The 6,000-nt window shown below is 44.4% G+C and overlaps 1 protein-coding gene across 3 annotated transcripts in view; it reads left to right on the top strand.

Moving 5' to 3' along the window:
• The first annotated feature begins 463 nt into the window (after positions 1-463).
• Positions 464-6,000, top strand: part of Paip2b (poly(A) binding protein interacting protein 2B) — a 47,547-nt gene continuing 42,010 nt past the window's right edge. For all 3 annotated transcript variants that reach the window (XR_003848023.1, XR_003848022.1, XM_008824699.3), the window contains exon 1: positions 464-589. The gene's annotated coding sequence lies outside the window, so the exon portion shown is untranslated. The remainder of the gene's footprint in view (positions 590-6,000) is intronic.

The following is a 6,000-nucleotide window of genomic DNA, read 5'->3' as shown; positions in this document are numbered from 1 at the left end:
GTGAACAAATCTCCTCCCCTGATGGTTGACATCAGGGCAAAATCCTATCTTCCCTGAGTGGCAAAACCTGGAGGGAAGGGCTGTCGGCTTCGCCAATGGACGCAGCAGGAGCAAATCCTGCGTAAACAAAACCGGGAGGGGTCCCGCACCCGCGCCTCCTCCACGTGGGGGGCGACGCTGCTTGGCCGAAGACTGCCCAGAATAAGCGTGTCCGGTCAGCCAATCAGGGCCGGGGTGTCCTGCGAGGAGGTGTTTCCCCCTCCCCCAACCCGTGGCTATCCCTAGGGGAACGAATGGACAGCCGTTAAGATCAATCACAAGCCGGAGCTTCAGACGGGGTAGGCGGGCCCTGCTTCACATTTAGACCAATAAGAACCGTATAGGCAGGCGTAGGGCGCGAACGTCATCCTTTACTGTCCAATAGGTGGACGGGGCGGTGCCGCAGCCTAGGGCCGGCGCCCGGGGGGCGGGGCGAGGCGTGAGCGTCGGAGGTAACCCGAGTGTAGGTGCGGTGGTGCGCTGGGCTCCCGCTTTCAAGGCTGCCTCTGCGCAGTGGTGATCTCGTGGCCGGCGGTGTCCGCGCGACCAGGTGGGCTCGGCGGCCAGGGAGGGAGCGAGGACGGGGACGGGTCCCGGAGGGCCACCGTGGACTCAGGTCGCGGGGCCCTCTCCCCGCGGAGCTCCCGGCGGGTCCGACGCTCGGGCTCTGGGTGAGGAGCACTGCTGGGCGGCAGCCTTGGGGCCCGGGTCTGACCCTCTCCTCTGCCTCACATTTTCCGTGCATGAGTGACCTGCAGTCCACGGTTGCTTATCCGCCCTGCCTTCCGCGAGCCCCACCTACCCCCGAATTTCAGCCTCCTCTTTCCTGGACGCTAACATTTTCCGCTTTGCATCTTGCTGGCACTTAGAGGGTGAAGGCAAGGGAGAGAGACGAGGGCGCTGTCCTGGGCTCTGCAAGGTTGGGAACTTGAATCAGCTTGCTTAAACTATTTCTGCCTCCTTTAACATGCCAGTTGAGCACTCTAAAAGAATCTTCGTCTCAATAAAGTGCTTGTGATGAAAGCTGGTGAAAAAGCATGTGAAAAGGCCTACCAGCAGCAGCCGATTTGAAATTTATTAAGTAGATGGAAATGGATTTTATTTTAAAGAACCCAACTAAAGTGTGAGTGTAAACACTCGTAAGGAACGGCCTGGTCACCCTGGATGGCCTTAGGATACAGGGCATACTTTAATTATACAGCCTGCTTTGATTATCACACTCAGTACCTCCGAATTACAGCAATTTTAAGACAACCTTCAGCGTTTTCTTTTTACCTTCATGGTGTAGCAAGTGCTTGGCTCCCAGTACTGTTGGTTTTACCCATATGTTTCTAGATAAGCTTTAACACTTAGGCCAGGAATTTACAGTCAAGAATAGTGAAAGACTAGAGCACCACTCAGTTTTGATGGAGATTTTAGAGGTTTGAGAATAGTGTACAGTGAGGGTTTTATTTTGGAAGTTGGAGGAAATTGAGTATTGGAATAAGACTGGTAGGTACCATAGAGAGAGAATATACAGGTGTCCAAAATGTACATTAATCTCATAGTGTCATTGTTATTTTATATCTGGAATTGTTTTTCCTAGTTCTCAGAGGAGAAATATAAGCTGTGAATTTAACACATTCATTGTGTTTTGGCTAGAAGTTAGTAAACTTTGTGAAAAGGCTTTCTTTTTCCTTCCTTACTTGTAGTATACACCAGTGTAGTGTACTTTCTTGTGTTTTGTTGTGGTAAGATTCGTATTCATTCTCTCTCTCTCTCTCTCTCTCTCTCTCTCTCTCTCTCTCTCTCTCTCTGTGTGTGTGTGTGTGTGTGTCTGTCTGTCTGTCTGTCTGTCTGTCTGTTAGAGAGAATTCAGAGCAGATTTTACTCTGAGGTGACATTGTCAAAAAGGCTAAATGTTTGATCTTTATTAGTAAATCACATTAGAGAGAGCAAGATCTTAAAACTGTTCTAACAAATGCCCAGGTTATCTAGAATAAAAGAAAAAAAGAATTTTCCAGTTATAGGAGTTGTCAAAATCATAGGTAAACTGCAGAGCTCTAGGTTGGTCACTATTATGAATTGGTATAAGTTTGCAGTTGAAAATCAAAGTTATGTATTGTGTCTTTATTTTTTGGTTTTTTGAGACAGGGCCTCCCTGTAACCCCAGCTGACTTAAACTCTCTGTATAGACCAGGCTGGCCTGGATCTCACAGAGATAAACCTGCCTCTGCCTCCCTAGCCCTGGGATTAAGGGCATGTGCCACCATGCCTGGCTTGTCTTTAGACAAATTTGTGCTTAACGGTTTCTTGTTTGTAGGTTTAGAACATGGTAGCTGTGCTTTCTTCTCAGAGATCTTGGTTTGAACTCACACTTGAGGAAAGACCGATAATTCAAGGGTTAAATGTACAGAGGATTCTGCACCTTAGAGTGTGGATAGTGCAGAGAAACCCTGTTGTCTTGTGTTCTGGCCTCATCTCCCACTGCTCTAGACTTCCCAAAGTGTGTTTTCTGTCTTACATAAATTATAATCTTAAATCTTGAAAAGCATTTATCCTGGTAGACTTTGTTCCCTTTATTTTACACAACAGAAAATGACATTCAGAAGTGTTGTTTTGCCTCCTGACGGGAGCCTTAAAGACTCAAACCCTGTCCATTTGACCCCAAAGCTAACGCTTCTAGCACAACACTGCCCCCTGCTGTCTCTGTCCTCTGGCCTTCTCTGAGTGAGCACTAAACCAAGGAGGCCCTGTGCTGCCTAATCCATCTTATTTTGGGACATGTGCAAGGAGCAGTAGGTGTTCACTGCTATCTACATAGATATCTGTATATATGAGTAACTTCTCCCTGTGACAGAATACCTGACAAAAGCAACTTAAGGAAGGAAGGAAGGGTTTACTTTGGCTTACAGAAGAGTAGAGTCCATTATACCAGGAACTGGAGGGAACTGATTACATTGCCAGGAAGCTGAAAGATACAAATGCTGATGCTCAGGTTATGTGATGGTATTCACATTCAGGGTGAGTCTTCCTCAGTTAAGCTTTTCTGGAAACATCCTCTTTGGCATACCTAGAGGTATATTCCCATGGTGATTCTGAATCTAATCGAGTTGACTCAGGATTAACCATCACATTTTGAATGACCAGAAATATCACCAATGCTAATTTGGAGTTACTTGCAAATTTTGGCAAATAAATGAATTTTCCCATGAGAATTACTTGTACTGGTGGGACATCCCTAGAATTCATTTCATAGTACTCCCTCTCCCCAAATCCCATAGAATGGTTCTTGAGTCTCTTGGGTAATTTGCTCATTTACTCATTTATTCAACAAATGTTTATTAAGCATTTACTATAAGGTATAGTCTGCTTTAGATGATAGTAAATGAGCTAGAGAGTATGGCCTTGCAGTCCTTATATTTGAGCTAGGGCATGAGGAGTAGGTTGAAATTAGAGTGTGTTGTCCAAGGTGAAACCAAGTGTACTGTCCTGCTTTACATTCCCATGATTACTTCCAGAGCAGTTGTCAACATTGTCTTCTCTTTGAGTCTTTCTCCATTGACCTGTGTCAGTGTATGTGTATGTGTTCATAAGTAGGGATACACTTGTGTGCATGTAAGTATGGAGGCCAGAAGTCAGTCTCAGACGTTCCTCAGGCTCTACCCCTCCCCCACACAGGGTCTCTCACCAGCCTAAAACTCTGGCCAGCAAGTGCCAGCGACCTGCCTATCTCTGCCTCCCTAGTGCTGGTATTACAAGCTTGTGCCAACGTGCCTGTTTTTTATACGTGGGTTCTGGGAACCAAAATTAGGTCCTCATGCTTGCAAGACGAGTTCTTTACTGACCAAACCATCTCCCCAACCCACTTGCGGGATATTTTCAGAGTCATACTGACCTGGTTTTTAATTCTGGTTCTGTCATTTACCAAGTAAGCAACTGTGGTCTACATCTTGGACTTTTTAATCTAATTCCTCATTTCAAAATTAGTGATCAGAATTTGACACTGAGTTTCAAGGAAGATGCATACACAGTACCTGTGGTAGTGAGGGATAAATGTTAACAAGGGTAGAAAATCCACCGTTGCATTCATATTGTGTCTGGGCCTGAGCACTTTCAGAACCCTGTATGCGGAACAACAACTTGGCAATCTTTAAGATGTGATTTTAGCCCTGGATATCTGCCTTCTTATGCTTTGTTTACTCAACATTTTTATTTTGCAAAGGAGAATATCTGATTGATTTTTGATCTTCTAAAATGAAAAGACTCCTATTGGGCAGAATTTTGAGTCAAGCCAGGTTCTTGGTTCCTGATCTTCAAGTTCAACCTGTGTATTGTCTTTAGCTGAGGCACTGAGTCCTGATTTGGTCTCTTGTGGCAAAGAAATGGGGTTGGTTTCACATATTATCTGCTTCACAGACAATATATATGAAAGTTCAAATATACTACTTCATAGTAGTATATATGAAAAGGACTCTGGAGACAGTTACATGCCTCCAGAAGATAGCTGAGGGGTGGCAGTCCTGAGGTTTCGTGGCCTTCTTTTCACACACCTGTCTTACATGCTAGCATGTAGCAAAATGGTTGACACATGTCAAACATTCAGTACCATCTTGCTTGTGGTGCTACATCTAGTTGTGTTATGGGATTGCTATTCATATGACAATGTTCTACCACGGCATGAGCTCCTTGACATCAGGGCCCACAGTTTCATCCTTCTATCCTTGATGTATATACAGTACCTGTTGCCCAGGTATCTCATTTGAGGACTTCTTAATTCTTCCTGAAAGGATGGGAGAGTTTGCAGGCTTCCCTCACCACCTCCCTCAGTTTGGGGGACAGAAGACCTGCACATTCTCTACCACTGATCTCCACTCTCAGCCCTCAAGCCAATTCTCACAGGGTGTGTAGGAACGCTTTCTTATTTTATTTCATTTTATTACTTTATTATTTTATTTTATTGTATTGCCTGCATGTAGGTAAGTGCGCCCATGTTGTGCAATGCCCAAGGAGGACAGAAGAGGCTATCGGATCCCCTGAAACTGGAGTTAAGGATAATTGTTAGCTGCCATGTGGTTGCTGGGATTCGAACCCGGGTCTTCTGCAAGAACAGTGTTCTTAACCGCTGAGCCATCTCTCCAGCCCCAGGAATGCTTTCTAGGTAGGCAAAAACTTGAACTAGCATTTCAAGGGGAGATGAGCAAGTGCAAAAGCACAGATGAAAAGGTGATGAAGTTTCCTGAACATGGCTAGTAGATTGAAAAAGCAATAAAAATTAAAGAGTAAGCGATAAAAACTTACTACAGGTGAAAACAACAACAAAAACTGGAATGAGCTTGTCCAGAGGGCCTAGTACAAATGAGTTAACTCTGACTAGCTACTTATAACAGCTTCAAGTTTTGGTGGGGAGAGCAAAGCATCCTCAGGTTGCTGGCAAGGTGTCTGTGTAACAGTTTACTAATGTAGGTTTTTGATTCTGGGGTCTGACAGTAAAGTGAAATCATTTACTTTATCACTAGGTAGGAATCTTCTGTGTCACACACACACACACACACACACACACATACACACTGTGTGCGCTGAAAATATAATGAAAGCTATTCTCAGGGAGCTCACAAGCCAGTGAAAGAGACAGATGGATAAAGAAGTGATTTATTATGTGACAAGTGAAGTAATAGAAATAGGAATAAAATGCTTTCTAACTCAGGAAAGGATCTGTTAGTGATCCATGGAGTGCTGAGGGAAGATTCTCAGATGTGTTTTTTGAAGAACACTGAAGCACTGCACAGACATAATGCAGACTAGAGGAATGATCCAGCTTCCCTGGAGTTGAGACTTCGTTTTCAATGTAAGTTTGATAGTATAGAACTAGTACATACTTATTGATGTAAAAATTAGAAAACACTGATAGGCACAAAGAAGGGAGACTAAAAAATACTACATAGATCCATCTTCCTGAGATTACCATTTTAGTGGATGTAT

The sequence above is a fragment of the Nannospalax galili genome, unplaced genomic scaffold (genome assembly GCF_000622305.1).
Source record: "Nannospalax galili isolate Female #2095 unplaced genomic scaffold, S.galili_v1.0 scaffold389, whole genome shotgun sequence".
Lineage (NCBI taxonomy): Eukaryota > Metazoa > Chordata > Mammalia > Rodentia > Spalacidae > Nannospalax > Nannospalax galili.
The sequence above is the reverse complement of the archived record's forward strand: the minus strand, read 5'-3'. Positions and strand labels throughout refer to the sequence as shown.